General features: G+C 36.2%; 1 long non-coding RNA gene across 1 annotated transcript; it reads left to right on the top strand.

Moving 5' to 3' along the window:
• Positions 1–8,661: 8,661 nt before the first annotated feature.
• On the top strand, positions 8,662–9,128 carry LOC146946548 (uncharacterized). The gene is made up of 2 exons (XR_015026766.1): positions 8,662–8,787; positions 8,890–9,128. It is a non-coding gene; the product is annotated as an uncharacterized LOC146946548 (long non-coding RNA).
• Positions 9,129–18,334: the final 9,206 nt, after the last annotated feature.

Below are 18,334 nucleotides of genomic sequence, written 5' to 3'. Positions count from 1 at the left end.
TTGCCTATAACAAGTTGGTCCTGAAGCCTATACGTCTTAAGTGAGCTTACTCGCTTAGGACGTACCTCATTAGTTTCAATAATGTAAAATTTCATGTTGTAAAATAAGCATCATTCCCAAGTTCCTTAATACCAATTTTAGTTTTAAAAGTTATAAAACCATGGCTTGACATACCTTAACAAGTATCGTTTTCACTCAACAAGTGTTGAATACGGGGTATGAATCTCATTGTACAAAACTCATGAGTTGCGTCTCCTTCGTGATAACATGCTTAACTTCGAAGTTGGATTCTTCCCTTTTTAACTGATATACATACTTCAGACACACATTAATGCATAGCATAAACCATAGAAGATCCTTGGCCCACGTTAACTTGTTCCTCTTCACTAGGAACCCTAAACTTGCATCTTCAAAATATCTTGCTCGAACATTGGTTGAGGGTTACTACCTTTTCCAAATACCGGTCATCATACCTAATGCTTCGATCGTTACTTGAATCACAAGAGGAAACGTTCTGGTTCTCACAAGTATTCAATACCACCAATTTAAGTAACCTTATTACTTCATAAGTGGCGACTCAAATATTTCTCATCTTACCTAGGTGAAGATACATCCTTTATACTTTTACCTTAACCATCACTCACCGTATAAGCATCAATACTTAATTATCAAATCGAGAACTCCTTGCTCGTCTTTTGATGCCTTGCTAAATTCGTGTTACCAACCGATTAACTTCCGTGGTGCTACTCTCATTCCCATCGGTTAGCTTAAACCAATACTCTAATTTGTTAGAGCAAGTGAAACTCCACATTCCTGTTCACCACTTATTTACTATCTTCTTGAACTATTCTCAAGATCTTTCATGTTGCAACCAACGTCACAACCTTACACTTACCACCACTTGTAAGATTAAATCTCATGTTAACTTATCGTATACTCATAAAATTTTACTGGGGATAGACCTTACATTCTTGCTGGTTAGGTTTACCTGCTGAGGTATACATATCATACTTAAACTTGTCTCCGAGCGATCTCGAATTATTATAACAAAACTCTTCTTGCACTTAAATGTACCTTCCTTAAACTTCTAACCTTGTACCTTTGCATTCTCGCATACTCTAATTTTCTTAATCATTCCTATGCTTGCTAGTTAACTTTTTTTCCCTTAGAAAATTTTCGTAAATTAGCACACGGGTCATTGACGTTGATGATTTTCCATTATAAATAAACATATACCGAACATAGATCCCAGTCATTACTCTAAAATCACAGAACGAGTTGATAACACATACGTGCCATCAAATCTTGGTTTTAGTGAGTGTAGCACACTCTACGTGAATCGTAACAAACTGGTACCTACAAAATTTTCATTTGAATTTCAAAAATATCAACTTCAATCACCCATATGCATATATTTTTTCTAAACTCGAATAACTTTATGATTCAACATCATAACGAGTCTTAGCAAGTCAGTCAAGCAAAACATAGGCTCGAGAGATACTCATAATTCTACATAATCTGAGAACCTTGCGATTTCATATATCTTTACACCACTTTGACTTCTTACTTCATGCCTTCATATCTATGACTTCCATTAAAATACCGAAACTTCTACACTCTTGGTCTGAGCTCCTTCTTGGCTCTTGACACATTAACTTCCAAAGTTACCTTAAACCGAATCGACTTTGTTAATGATTGTCCATGCCTTTTTCCTTTGGAAACTTTAGGATGTGATATGCATTCATCACTTGATGTCATAAAAGGTTTTCGTCACATAAAAGATTATTGTGAAGACAACTCCCCAAGTCACTGCAGATCCTAGACACGAACTGACAGTTTTTGGAAATCAAAAACTTGGCCCTAGGTTCGCTATTGGCAAGTTTCTTCAACTCAATTTTCTGGAAAACATTCTTTGCATGAAATTTTTATTCTCAAGTGTCCAGCGCACATCATTCATTCCTAACATCGTGAAATATATTATGACGTATGCATGGCAAACATCAATCTATTTCGATACAATTCTCGGCACGTCAGAAATTAATGCCTTAATCCTGATAACATAAAACTTGCACTTAAATCCTGAACTTCTTCCACTACGAGTAGCTTACCTCATTGTGTCGTCGCTTAACGCAACTTCCCGAACTCTAGAACCTTGTCTACTCTGAACATACAAGTTCTTAACTTCAATCTCATAAAGCCATTCCTAAGAGTCTACTAACTCCGTCAATACATGTCGACTTCTCCTTAACTTGTAGCCTTGTACTGACGTTCCAGAATACAATTCCTTTCTCTACATTTCCTTACTTTCCCGGAGGATTCATACTTCTTCTTGCTTAGTTCACCGGCCACCTACTGGCACGATCAACTTCCTTCTAATTCTCATTCTGCGTCCTTACTTCTAAGTTCACACTTTCCAGTGCATCTTTATCACATACTTCATTCCTCCTGGGTCCTATTCAGCTCTCAGGCATCCCTTCTAATCGTCGAATGCTAAATTGAGTTGATCAGGCTCAACTAACAACAACAACTAGAACATTTACCCGGAACCCAATGGTCTCACTACTTTAGTTGTAACTTAATGACCCAAGGCACGATCTGAATCAACCTGCTCTGATACCAAAGGTAACACCCATACTAGACGTATCTAGAAAGTCTAGCATGTGTATTAGTTTAGTACTGGATACATTAAAGTTTACAACAATAAAAGTTCGAATGAATATTTTTATACAACAACATGTGTTTGCACAATAATAATACAACTCATCTTTTCTAAGGTATAATAAATATGTCCTTGAAATCCATAACATCCTGCTGCAAGTACGAACGATCACTTGTTGAAACATCCATTCGACTACTAGCTTGCCATCCAACCTATTTATCTGAAACAAATAAGGATTGGGATGAGACATAATGTCTCAGTGAGTTCCTCTAAATCCTAGGCTATAGGTAACCTCAGGGGAAACCTACGGTCACCACGTGTCTACAATACAACCTGGTGGTTGATTATACGTGTGTGGTCATGTATTCCTAGACGGTAGTGCATGCTAGACCCGTCATAGGTTCATCTTACTTGTTATAGGCTTCACTTCCTACACGTGTCATGGCGGTCAAGGGGAAACCTAAAACCGCATTACCAAGAATACGCTCTACGCAGCGAGGCCTAAACATAACATATTCATGGCACGATTCTAAACCGGACGATTTGGGGAAACCTAAAATCGTCATCGGTATTACATTCTTTACATGTTCTATGCATATCTTGTACTTGTCTAATAGCTTCCCGTGCTCTTGTTCTTAACATAATAATCATACATGGATTCATTCATGATCATAATCATAACATACATGGTCGTGCACAAGTTTATTCATTATGTTAGCGTTGAACAAACAATTATTATCTTGATTCATTTTACGGAGAGCCCCAGGTGGAGTAACCCCGAGAACAATCCCATACATGACCGATGAAACCTAGCAAGGGTACATCAGACTCCCTCGGTGTCATGCGGGTCCCTTACCGCTTGAATCGTTCCCCTTGGATCGAGAACCTCTCGTATCCCCCTGACGTGGATAACAAGAGACACGAGCACCGACATCTTGATTATTCAGTGACATGTGGGTCCCTTGCGGCTTGAAGCATTCCCATCATGAGAACCCCTTATATCCCCCTAGCGTGGATAGCAAGAGACATGCCGCCTACTTTACATTAGTCATGGTCTTGTCATTCATGAAAGTTAACTTATTCATGCTTGTTTGTTTACCTCGGAACCTTGATCGATCCGATCAGTGGTAAACTCATACTTGTTCATGTACATACTTAATCATGGTGGAGAGATTAACTAGTCAATCCACGGTTAATCATGCTTGCTATATCATTCTAGATCATGTGCGAAGAGATTACACTTCGCGACTTATCCTTCTAGGAATTCTTGCTTAACATGCTAGTTCTCGACGACTATATCGAGGCTCTAGTTTTTCCCTTGCTTAATAAATAACTTGCTACCCCAATTCGTATTGTATCATGTCATTCTCTCACGTAACAAGCATTACTAAACATATTAAATACTTGCTTCATTCTTGAGAAAACTCTTTTAAAAGATCATCGTATAAGACCTTGGTTTGAGGGGTTTACATATATAAAAGATTGTACAAGGAATCCCGCTCGAACATGCCAAAACCTGCCGAAAGCGAGCAAACCATGTGTGACCACACAGTTTGCTCGCCATGGCGAGCAAATTTACTGGGGGGACGAGTAGGAGGCGAGCAGATCATGTGTTTTGTTGTTTTCTGCTCGCTGTGGCGAGTAATAGCTCGCTGTGGCGAGTTGGAACAGTCCAGAACTTGTAAAAATGGTATTTTTGACCCAAAAACCTCAAACCAAGTGTCTCTAAGTATTTTGGAACATATTTGATCATAGAATACTTGTAAAACACTCATATGGCAAGTAATAACATGTTTAGTAAGCATGGGAAGAAAAGGGGCAACTAATCACATAACTAAACCCTAGAATTTTCATAGTTTTCATATTAATCTTACAAAACATAAACATGATCCCATAGGGTAGGAAAACTATCTATGGAACTCACCTTAACATAAACTTGATAATCCTTCAAGCCTTAAGCTTAAGCAATCAAAACCCTTGCTTGATTCTCTTGCATTCTTGGCTCATGACATTCCATTCTTCATATTACTTCTTTCTCTTTGGTTCTTGCCTATAAAGAAACCACTTCATGCACAAGTTCAAGCTTCAACATCATCTTCACTCACCATCTTCCAAACCCTAACTCTTGATTCCAAAATAAACCCAACTTCCATCCAAGCCCATAGTTGTTTCTTGCTTGATTCACCAACCCCATGAAGCATGTTCAACATAAGCTCCCAAAACAACAATCTAAAGCCTTAGCTTCTTGATCAAGACCAAACCCTATATTTGAATCTCTTCATGAGAAGAATCAATGAAGAATCAAAGGAGACTAAGCTTCCATAAGTTTGAGGATCATGAAGGAACAAGAAAATATGCTTGCCATGGAAGGATAATTAGAGAAGGATTGGAGAAAGAAAGAGAGAAAGGGCATGAGAGAAGAGAAAAGAGAAGGAAGAGAATTCTTTGCCAACATAGAGAGAGAGAGAGAGAAAGGATAAGGGAAATGAGATATTTTCCACCCAAAAAACATATAATATCCTTTTCCGTGAAATTAGAATTTTGCCCTTGCCTTAACCGTGTTTAATACGACACTGTTACTTTATCTGTATTAAGCTGGCATAACATAAAAAAAATATTTCCATTAACTTACTTTCCATGATATTAATCCTCTGACACGATCAACTAGTAAAATTCTGATTCTGACAGGCGGGATATTACAGGAAGGAACCTGTATATTTGCTTTGTGTCTTTCTTCTTTCTCTCTCTGTGTTTTTATCCGCTGCAAGTTAGTCCTGGACATCACTTCAGAAGTAGAACTCTATCTGCTTTTGATCAGTGTTTTCAGCTTAGGAGAAAAAGAAGAAAAAGCTAACACAATTTAATCCCCCCCCTCTTGTGTTTTCTCACCTTCAATGACTACTTCCTGATTGTGGAAGGAACCTGTATAATTGTTTTGTGTCTCTCTCTTCCCTCTCTCTACATTATTCGCTGCGTAAGACTCTGAACTTTGTTAAAGACTCTGAACTCTATCAGACTCTGAACAATTGACTTAGTTTTAAAAAGAAGAAAAATATGACACAATTCAACCCCCCCTCCTTATGTGTTTTTCTCAACTTCAGACAAATGATGACAAAAAGAAAATCCAATACTTTTTGAAAGTGAGTAATATACTCGTCTCCGCCGTAGGCACAAATGAGTATCACTCAGTTTCAAATTATAAAATGGATGACGCAATGTGGGAAGTTTTGGCAACTCTCTACAAGGGTACCTAAGATGTCAAACAACCAAAGATTATGCACTCAACAACATGACTAAGGAATGGCAACCAAAGGTAAGCTCCATCAAGGAGTCTCAAAATCTCAACACTCTAGGCATCACCACCTTATTTGGAAAGCTCAAGGAACATGAGCATGAAATCGCAAGGTTGAAAGTTAGTGAGGATATATAGTGTCAAGAAGAATGAGAATAAGTACATTGCTTTAAAGGCCTTTTCGTCCAAGGTAACCTCTTTGGTTCAAGAGGATAGTGACAACAATGAAGACTCCCCTAGTCTAAAGGTAATGGGGTTGTTTGTGAGACGATACAACCTCTATGTTTAATAAAATGGTTTGAAACATAATGACTAAAATTTGATTAACTTAGGAAGGTTTATGACAGAGCATCATACGATATTTTAGGTAAAAAATTTATTCGTTTTCTTTGCATTTGAAGACAAATAAGTTGTAACTTAGAGGAGCCATTATAGAAAAAGTGAACGAATAATTCACTTTTATCCTAAATCATGCAACTCCATAGGTGTTTTGAGTGTTTTGTAGTGAGAAATTATGTAAATCGGCAAATCAAGACATTAAGTGAGGGAGTATTTTCTACTGCCTCATGTGTCATGCGCATGGATGTGGGCAGAAAAGGAAGTTTGCTTGTTTTTCAAGCTAGATCGGTGGAAAAAACACAGTTTTCTTCTCTTAAACCCTAAGTAATGATGCAATATAAATAGAAACCGTTGCACACACTTTTATTTATTCAGAAAGCTAGCGGTTCAAGGCAACAGTCAAGCATCAAAGCTTCAAGGCAAAGGATTTACATCCTCCTCTCATTCTCTTTAGGGTATGTTTTTCTATTGTTTTGTAATGATGTATGTTGCCATGTGCAACTAAACCTCTTTGATTAGGGTTCCAAGATGAACTCATTCTTATTTGTTGGATTCAATTAATAAAGTTTTTCATTCAGTCTATGTTTTGATTGTCATAATTAATTTTGTACATGCCTGTTCTATAATACTTTTACAACTGAGAATCAATATCGTTAATCTAGAAAATTGATCTTTAGGGGAATAGTAGGCCTTACAACTTGAGGTTCTTTCTAACCCTAGAAGTTGTAAAATTGCTTATTTTCTTAATGTAGTTGTGTAGGAAATTTAAGTATGAATCTAGTCTTTTTTAACTCATCTTAAGGGCCCTCGCAATTGTAACTGGTTGAATTGTCGGGAACAAATTTCCATAGATATATCACATAGTTTTAAACATTATTTTCTTAAGTATGAATCACACAAAACCAAATGTCGCATTGGGCAAGGAAATTAAACCCTGCAAACCTCTTCTAAATTCTATTTCTAATAAATTTTGCTAATTATCGAGTTGAACGATAATCCCTCTAGAGACGATAAACTTACTACTTATTACCTATTATGATTTGGTACACTTGCCAATATTTACACCTTTCGCCCATTAAAGGCTTCACTCAAGGGAGGAGATTTTGGGAAGGATGAGAAAGTTGTAAATTGTTACGGGTGTGGAAAGACCGGTCATTTTTTAGAGTCACTAATGAATTGTGCAAGGATAGATCTTGGGGATAAGTTTGTGTTAGTGCGATACAAAGTCAAAGTAGGAAGGGTTGCACTCCTTTGAGAGGATTTACAATAAGTTCCTAATTATTTGTACTTAATTTTACAATTTATTTCGTTTTCATTTAAGGACACAAGACTTTTTCTTTAGATGTTGGATGATTATTTGATATTATTATAACCAATTAAAAAAAGATATTTGTTAGGTTAAATGATGAAGTAGGCATGAAGACTACTAACCACATAGATGGTCGTTAGTCCAAACAACAACTTGGATTTTTAGCACATATGATGTGTTTCAAGTGTTTGTTGATAATATATTAATCGAAGAATTTGCTTTCTTTCTAATACATTGATAAACTTGTCTTGTACTTGATGACCACTTATCATTACCTTAATCATAATTGTATGTCTTCTTTATAATTTGACGTTTAACCGTTGCATTAAGACTTGAAGATGACACTCAATATTTCATTTGTCTTGTACTAACCTGCATGATCATAAGCATAGTAGAAAAAATGTTCATTTATTTATAGTCATGTTATCATCAAAACATAATATAAAGATTTTTTTTTTTTTGAACCTATGTTTTTCTAATATTAACATTGATCATTCGTCATTCAACATGAAAGTCAAGAAGGAAAAAAAAATTAGAGAGCTGCTAAATACAGCGAATTGGTTTTTCTTGAAATTTCACGAGCGTATATGCCTTTGTTTTTGTTTTTCTGGTAGTGTTATATGCCTTTGTTTTGAGAACGTGGAGTCATTTTATTAACATTTTAAATAATTTAGTAAAAAGAAAATAAACAAACAGCTTTGTCAATGTAATTCCTGAATTTGTGGAAATCAGTTGGTTCGGATAATTCGGGATGATTTCTATTTGCGATATATAGCATTTTTCAAAAAATTATAAGGATTAGTATGTAAAAATGAATGAACTCTAATGATCATTAAGATTGTTACATCAGATATTTTCTAAGGCCAAATTATCTATTAGGTGGGATAAAGAGACGAATTCAACAAATCAATACAACTAAGAGACATTTAATAATTATTTTGATTTCAGCAATGGTTTCGTGCAATTTTGTATATGCTAAAAACTATTTTATTGAAGATATTTAACAAATCGAAATTCCTAAGAGACATTTAACAATAATATTAATCTAAAGAATGGGGGTTTTCACACTATAAAGTAATCATATATTTTTCTATTTCTAAATGCAAACAAGGGAAAGTATGGTAGACATTCTCAAGTGTTTTTATGTTATGATTACTTTTCTTTTCTTATTTTTTATTTTAACCGACGGTAAACCCACTTACTCAACGTTTTTCTAATTTTTATTCTTTATCTTACACACAATGTTTCAAATCCTAATAATATTTTTTATTTTAATTTTTGACATCACAGAACTTTTGGTTTGTGAATGTGATGAAGATTGTCCTAAATCTACATGTTTACCTCCTCAAATTCCGAAGTGCCTAAGAATGATTTGTGAATGTGTGTAATAGTAGAAATTGAGTTAAAAAATAATTACACTTCATATTAAAAGTGTATTTTCCATAATAATGTTAGTACGTTTACTATTTCTTTTTGAGAGGATTAATTTTACAGATTCTCTCACTCAAATATTTGTTGTCCAACCTTCACATTTGTTTGATAGACTCAGCTGCAATTAGAAGTTGAGGAGAATATTATCAGAATGAAAACAATCAACTTTAATAAATAAAGACAATATATAATTATATATTAATTAAATTGATAGAATCATTGAAAATAGTTAAATATCAATGGTTGTAAATAATTGCTTTTAAGGTTAAGATCACTAGATAAAGATGGAAAAGTATATCAGTAAGCGGAAAAAACATCTTAGAAATCGTGGTTGTGCATAACACAACCCCACAAAATCGGCTTGGGAGGAGAGGATTACCCCAACTTATAAACACACATCCATGTCATCTTTTGTCTGATGTAGGACTCTTTAACACACTGCTCATGACCATCCATATTGGGCTTGGTTTGTGGACATAAATGTTGGGTGGCTTGATAGCAGAAATTTGATAGAAGGTGGTCAATGGATCTTAATAGATGCTCTAATACTATCTTAAAAATCATGGTTGGACCTAACACAACCTCATAAAACCGACTTATAAGGTAAAGATTTACCTCAATTATAAACACAAGTTCATGCCATTTTTTTATCTGTTCCGAGACTCTTTAATAAAACATCATACCAAATATCATCGCAGACAAAAATGAATCATTGTTTGTGTGTTTACCTATTCAAAGCATGAGAAACAATCATCAAGATTGCACAAGTAGTTCCACAAATATATAGTTCATGCAAACAACCGCCAAAATGTCCAATCCTAATAGCACGTGCAACATAAAGGATATAACTGATTTTTATTTTAAACTACCGAAAAGACGAACACTCACGTGCCCGTCTTTCCTCTCCTTTTATTGCGCTAACGTTTGAAAATTATTAACGGTATTTTTTTATGAAATTTTAATTTTGATTAAAACTAAAAAAAAAATATAAATGTTTGTTGCTTTCAAGTTATAAAAAATCAAACTAACCATGATTATCTATTTCAACGACACCGACAATAATACAATATAACAAAAAAATATCATCTACATTCTTTTTTAAATGACACCAACAACAATTTTATTATTGAAAAAGTTGTCTAAGAGTATAATTAGAATGACGAAAAAGTAAATATAAATATAGTCATCTAGTTTGTTACACTTTTTAAATAATAAAGGGAAGAAACAAAAAAAAAATATTTATTCATATCGTGTTTGTTACATTTGTTTTAATATTTAAATTTATTCTTATCTATTTGTTATATGTGTTATTTGTATTGAAAATTGAGGGTATTTTTAGAAAGAAAAATTCAGCTCAAAAGTGCTGAAAGGGGTAGTTTTCTTTATATATAGTATAGATATATTGATATTTTTATATTTCCAAATAGCTCACACAAAAAATAATACAAATCATGTGAGAAATTTCATGATACACTTTGAAAGTCAAGCATAACCCATCAAATGACTAAGAATATTCTAATATGCTATTTGGCATAACTTAGAAGAACTGGCCACACACTAAAAAAAATTACAAACATTACGAAAAATTGAACACAATTGATGAGATTCAGTCATATAGTAATTTTAGCATTATTGAAGAGTCATTTTTAGAAAATTATCATATGTTTTAGTTGAGTTTTTTAAATAAACAAATGAATACACAAGGGAGAGCAAATTAAAGAACAATGGCCTTGAAACAAGTCCATTCACCCAAACCAGAAAACTTCTTGGCCATGTTATAAGTTTTACAAGATTATCAAAGTGATTTCTTAGGGTATAGTCACAACGGACATTTCAATTAGGGGAAATGGGACAAGGGATGAAGAATTTCATAGGTGTAATTAAGCTAGAGAAATAAGCGTGATGCTTTCCCTGAGCCACGTGTCGCACAATCAAAAGGAAAATCACGATGGATAGATATTGGCCATAAAGCGATGCGTTGAATGATGCACGCATTGTGCCACCATAATGTGAAACAAAATGGATCGTTACTATCCAAGACACTACGCGCATGAAGTTGTACGCATCACACAATGACTATTTCGAAAATAATGGGAATTGCTCGCCTGTAAATAGAGAGGCCTTGCCTCATTTAAAGAACAAGTGTGTATGATGAGGAAAAGGCCAGATCATGATTTGAAAAGCCAACCATAAATCAAGGCATCATGGAGATAAGGAATGAAGTAATGATGCTCACTATTATGATTATTGATAATTTCAACAAGGCAACTGCGAATTGAATTAAGATTTTTTCAATTTTTTCAATAAATGTGCCGCCTGCTTCTAAGGTATTCTATTTGATTTTTAATAAGAATAGTGGATAGCAATGGAAAACATTACAATTCAGACACTTGGAAGTTCAACAAGAGCTGACGATATGGGTATAACACTCATCTTCTTTTGGAATCAACAAAGTTGTATGGACGATGATCAAGGAAATTTAGTCTGAAGGGAATCCATTACTAGATCCAATGGAGCATCTCAACAACTTTTATGAGAGACTGAAAATCAAAAGAGGTTAGGGTTGTTTTCCTTGACCTTGACAGGAAAAACTAAAGAATGGTTATAGTTTATTCCAAGTTTAAAAGTTGCAGTAAGGAATGAACTTGAACATAAGTTTTCTGATAGGTTCATCCTGATTTCCAAATTTATGAAAAAGCTAGCAGAAATCACATATTTAAAGCAACAATTAAAAGAATCATTATCAGATGCATGGGAATAATATAAGTTATTGTTAAAAATATTTCCAAGACATAATATGAGTCCTTTATACTGAATGTATAGTTTCATACAGGAACTTCAAGCACAGAGAAATGAATTTTTGGAAACTTCTGCAATTAGTGTCTTCCTTGTAGAATTCTCTTCTCGAGAGGAGTATCATTTTCTCTTTGGAGATTCACTATGACGTGAAGACTTCCATGGTGACCCTTTGCGCTTCTTCTTGTATCTCTTCTGGTAATCGTATTTGGCAAAGCGTTGAAGCTTCCCCTTATTTATCAAGTCTTTGATTGCGTCCTTCAGTTGGAAGCAATCATTGGTGTAATGGATGTTGGATATGTGAAATTTGCATTACTTTCAGTCTTTCACTTGTTATTCTATTGGATTCCTTCAGGGGCTCTCGATTTCTTACTCCGGATTCGTTGAACTCGTTATTCAAGAATTCGTGTAGGATTCGTTCTCACGATGTATTCAATGACGTGTAAGCAGAAAAACGTGAAGAGTAACCACTACCTTTTTCGTTATCGTCGTCATCACGCCGCTTGTTATCATTCCCTTTGTGAGACTGCTTACTCCTCACGGCATCTTCCACCAACTATCATTTTCTCTTTGGAGATTCACTGTGATGTGAAGACTTCCACGGTGACCCTTTGCGCTTCTTCTTGTCACTCTTCTAGTAATCGTATTTGGCATAGCGTTGAAGCTTTCCCTCATTTATCAATTCTTTGATTGTGTACTCATCTCATCTTATATGGCTGCAATAATGAGATGGATAACCTCTCCGGCTTTTTCGAGGCAGCAGAGAGTCTCTACGGCCACGTCGATGTGGTGAATGACTGCTACTCCCTTCGTCGTAATCCCTAGGAACTTTGCCTCCTCCTAAAAGCGACTACTCCACAATGGAAATGGTGTTTGATATCACCGTTGGAGTGTCATTCTGCGAGTTGTGTTGTGTAACATCAAGTTATGTAGTAATTTTCGTCGGAATCCTCCCTTGATATTTCCTATACTTTTCTGAGTTTTTCGTTATGATACTTAAGGAGATTCATAAGGATCTTTAAGAGTTTTTTGTGTATGGAGGCGGTGGAGGAAGACTTTTGTTCGGCATCTGAGTGCAATTTTCGTTCGATAGGAACGATGGTGGAACTGGTGGTGGAAGCATCATTGTAGAAGAGATTACATTAATTATAATCATTGGAGAAGCTTTGGTGTTGTTCTCGTCTTGATCCACAGGTTTGAGGATCATAATTAATTGATCTTTGATGGTCGGATTAGGCGAGTGTACCATATCGTTTACCAAGTAATGAAGTGTAAGTAGAGTATCGTATCTACAGGGATTGTCGTTTCGTCTAAACAACTCGCGTTATTTATTTTCAAACAATAAAATAAAATAAAGGAGTTAAGGATTAGAGATTGCAATTTTATCTATTTGCAACAAAGCAAGTTACATGTTGGCAATAATTATCAAAGTTTTTAGAGGAGAAACTTTGCGGTGACGCTAAAAAAAGTTAGAAATCGCTCCAAGACTTTGGGATCGCAAATCAAGAACCATCTTCATCGCTTTCTCTTGTTTCCTCCATTAGGATTAGAACTATGAGAATCGAATCTCTGTCCCTACCCTAATCCTCTTTTCCTCTTCTTTTGATTTTCTTCTTTCTCTTGTTCCTCAAATTCTTCTCTCTAGAATTTGTGATCCTGTTCTTCTGACCCTCTCTGTTCTTCTCTGCTAATCCTCTTGTTTTCCTCCCTGATTCTTCAAGTTTCTGGGTAGTTGATTCTTAGGTTGCATCTTTGGATGATTGCTGGTTTTTTCCAGATTTTATTCTGACCCTTGTTGGTGATTCTTGTTGATCGGTTATTTCTCAGCTTCAATCCTTCTCACATTCTGTTATCTTCTATCTGTTGTTCCATCTTGCTCTTCTTTGAGAATTTTTTTTCTAGTCTTTTTCCTTATCTTCATCGTGTTTTATCCTTTTTTCTAACCATGAACAATCGCAACGGTAAAGAAATCATCCAAGAATCCCAGAGTCCTTCCTCACATTCTGCGCGTAATGACATTATGCGTCTGTTTAAGTTGCAAAAACTTCAAACCCCAATTCTGGAAACTACTCTACAGTTTCATGAGCATATCAGTTATCATGGGGAAAGCTCTAGCAATGGTGGCCACACAGATCACTCTGGACCTGCAAAACAACAACAAACACCAAATCAGTCTTTTTTCAACACTACTGAGCAACAACAAACACCCCAAAGAAACTCACAGGAGGAACCTTTCTTTTATTACCAGGAAAGCTATGTTCAAGAGAGCATAAAAACTTGCCAAAATAGTGTTATTGGCAAGTTTCTGTCTAACAAGATAATTCCTCTTCAACAAATCCAAAACACTTTGAATGGGATTTGGGGTAAACCTGTGGGATTCAAGATTGTAGAATTGGAAGGAAAAACCTATCAGTTTATTATGGATAAGGCAGAAGATACTCAGAGAATTTTGAAAGGGAACCCATGGATTATTAGAAATATATGGTTAGTGGTGCATCCATGGGACAGAAAGACTTTGCCTAAGGAGTTAGATTTCACTAATGTTCCTCTTTGGATCCAACTATGGGGACTGCCTATGCATTGTAGATCTGCCGAGATGGGGAAAGCTATAGGTGATCAAGTGGGAGTTGTTCAGGACTCTGCTGTGTATGAGATGCCAGACAAGGCAAATTTTGTGAAGATCAAAGTGTTGTTCAACATCAATAACCCCATAAGGGCTGGACTGTACATTGGCAACAGAGTTGATGGCATTAATTGGATTGATTTTCGTTATGAAAACCTCCCCATGTTTTGCTTTTACTGTGGGCTAGTTGGTCAAAATGAGGAGAACTGCTCTCAGAAAAGAGAAGAAGATCCTGACAATACTAGGGAAGGGACCAACCCAAGAGGTGCTTGGTTACGCTCCAACAACTATGGCAGAAGGCTTGTTGAAAGGAAGGAGAAAACTTTTAGGAGCAACCCTAGGAATTCTCTAAGTGGGGGACTGTTTAGCCCCATTCCAAAGGGTTTAACTGACATGATGGCAGATCTTACTGTTCAACAGGACAAGCAGGGGGAAATCTTTACTGAACACGTAGGACAAGCAAGGAATGATCAGCAACACAGTTGGACAAGCCCAAACACTACTCTGCAAACTATTAAGCTCAAAAGGAAACATGCAGCAGCTAATGGCACCTGCTTAAGTTTTGAGGAGACTAAGGATAGTGATTTGATAATGGCAGGCCTTGATAACAAGGCCAGCCAAGGAAGATGAGGATCCTTACTTGGAACTGCAGAGGGTTAGGTAACCCTACTGCAGTTCGAGCCTATAAAAGGCTCCTTAGGTCTAAGTGTCCTGATGTCATTTTTCTAATGGAAACTAAGCTCAAGCAGTCTGATTCAAATGTGTCAAGTAAGTTATGTCAAAACCACCTCCAGAACCATCTTATAGTGGATTGTGACACTAGAGGTGGAGGTAGGTCAGGTGGTCTTGCTTTAATTTGGCATAATGATGTAAACCTTCATGTTATTGCTTATAATAAAATGTTGATTGATTTTTATGTTTGGGACTCTTCTAACAATGATAAATGGAATGCTACTGGCATATATGGTTTCCCCTATCAAACCCAAAAACATCTCACTTGTGACACTATTAATAATCTCTTTAATAGCAAACAAGCAGAGAAGTGGCTTTTATTTGGTGACTTCAATTTACATCTTAACAGCTCTGAAAAACAAGGGGGAAACCATACTGAACAACACCTTTGTACTCTCTTTCAGGAGACTCTTAATCACTGTGGGTTATTAGACCTTGGTTACCATGGCAACAAGTTCACATGGGCTAATAACCAAGAGTGCTCTAGTCATATCAAAGAAAGGCTTGACAGATATTGTGCCAGTGAATCTTGGATCAACCAATTTCCTAGATATACTAATTATCATTTACTTAGATATTCCTCTGATCATACTCCTATTTTACTAGAATTTTGGGACAAAAGTGAATGCAGGGGCCATAGAATTAAAAGACAGAAAATTCAAAGATTTGAAGAGATGTGGAGCCATGATAAGGAAAGCTTTGATATTGTTAAATCTGCTTGGACTAACACTAATGGGGATAGCTCTACCAAAATTCAAGCCACTTTACATTGTCTTAGCAGATGGGGTCAATCACATTTTGGTGATCTCCCTAACAAAATCAACATCATTCAGACTCAGCTTGGAATGCTTAAAGATCAGATCCCTACTATTGACATTCTTTCTCAGATTAAGTGTGTTGAAAAAGATCTTTCTAATATTTTGATGCAGGAAGAAGTTTGGTGGGCCCAGAGGGCCAAAATGCAATGGCTAAAGTATGGCGATAACAATACTAAATTCTTCCATTTTAAGGCCAATCAAAGGAGAAAGAAAAACACCATTTATGCTATTCAAGATTATTTAGGGGTTACCTGGAATGATGATATCCATATTCATAACACTTTTATTAATCATTTTTCTAACATTTTTTCCACATCTAACCCTGTTAATGTCCCTGAGGTTTTTGATGTTATCAGAAACAGAGTTCCAGACAATATGAAAAGGGGGCTTGGTGCTGAGTTCTCAGCAGAAGAAGTTATTACTGCTATGAAATCCATGAAGAGTATTTCTTCTCCTGGTCCTGATGGGATGCCAGCCCTCTTTTTTCAAAAATATTGGCACATTATTGGCCAGGATGTTCTTCAGCTTACTCTTAATATCCTTAACCATGAGGGTGATCCTAGTAGTATCAATCACACTTATATTGCTCTTATTCCCAAAATTAAGAACCCTACCCTTCCCTCTGACTATAGGCCCATCAGTTTGTGTAATGTCATCCTTAAAATTATAACTAAAGCCATAGCAAATAGGGTTAAGAAGGTGTTACCTCTTATTATTTCTGATCACCAGAGCGCTTTCCTATCTAACAGACTTATTACTGATAACATCTTAATTGCTTTTGAAGCTTTCCATAAACTTCATATGACAAAAAATTTCAAAAAAGGTCTAGTTGGTATTAAGTTAGATATGGCTAAAGCCTATGATAGAATTGAATGAAGTTTTCTTAATAATACCCTTATTGCTATGGGCTTCCCTATCAACCTTGTTAACACCATCATGAGATGTGTTTCTACTGTCTCTTTCTCTATTCTTATTAATGGGCAACCCTCAGATGAATTTACCCCTCACAGAGGTCTTAGACAAGGAGACCCTCTCTCTCCTTTTCTTTTTATAATGTGTGCTGAAGTTCTTTCTGGTCTTATTGCTAAAGGCCAATATGATGGCCATATTCATGGAATCTAGATAACTACCACAGCCCCTGCTATTTCCCATCTTTTTTTTGCTGATGACAACCTTTTCTTTTGTAGGGCTGAGGTTCAAGAAGCCAAATTTATCATGGATACCCTTCAACTGTATCAAAATATCTCAGGGCAGAAGGTAAACCTTGAAAAGTCAGAGATGGTCTTCAATCCAAATCTCAGTCCAGACATCAAGAATGGGTTTCAAGCTCAACTGCCCATCAGTATTTCCAATAAAATCTCTAAGTATTTGGGGCTTCCAACTCAGTTTGGTAGATCAAAAGTTCAAGATTTTAATTTCATTATGGACAAAATCATCAACAAGCTTAAAGGATGGAAAGAGCGCAAGTTATCTTTTGCAGGAAGAAGTGTTTTAATAAAGGCAGTTGCTCAGGCCATCCATGGCTATGTTATGAGTTGTTTCCTTCTACCCCAAGAAATATGTCACGGAATTGAAAGTGCTGTGTGCAGGTTTTGGTGGGGTAGTAAAAAGGAAAACAAAGCTATACACTGGGTGAGGAAGGAGAAACTCTTTAAATCCACACCAGAAGGTGGACTTGGGTTCAGGAGCCTAAGAGACTTTAATTTAGCTATGCTAGCAAAACAAATCTAGAGACTTCACAACAGACCTGACTCTCTTATTGCACAATGCTTCAAAGCAAGATACTACCCTACCACATCTGTTCTGCATGCTAATATTGGAACTAATCCTAGTTATGCTTGGCGTAGTATGCAGCAATCTATTTGGATTCTCAATAAAGGGTGTTGTTGGAGAGTAGGCAATGGCCAGAAAATTAAAATATGGGGGGATAACTGGCTCCCAACCCAGAATGGCTTGCAAATCATCTCCCAGAATGTCAATAATCCTAATATTATGATGGTCAAAGACCTACTAGTTGGTACTCCTCCTAACTGGAATAAACCTCTTATTGAAGCAACTTTCCTTCCTATTGATGGAGTCCAGATCCAGCAGATCCCCATCACCTATAAATCAAAGGAAGATACTATTATGTGGACTTTCTCAGAGACAGGAGACGACACTGTCAAAACAGGGTATCATGCCATTCAGACCTGGAAAAACAACATCGACCAAGGCTCCTCTAATTCTGAGTTAATGGAACAAGTCTGGAAGAAAGTGTGGGGGATTGACACTATTCCCAGGCACAAGGTTTTTCTCTGGCGCCTCTTGCAAAAGGCTCTCCCAGTTAGGGATGAAC

Source organism: Medicago sativa, chromosome 2 (genome assembly GCF_051527215.1).
Source record: "Medicago sativa cultivar Bolivia chromosome 2, Bolivia_mono, whole genome shotgun sequence".
NCBI lineage: Eukaryota > Viridiplantae > Streptophyta > Magnoliopsida > Fabales > Fabaceae > Medicago > Medicago sativa.
Note: the sequence above shows the minus strand (reverse complement) of the source record. Positions and strands in the feature narration are given on the sequence as shown.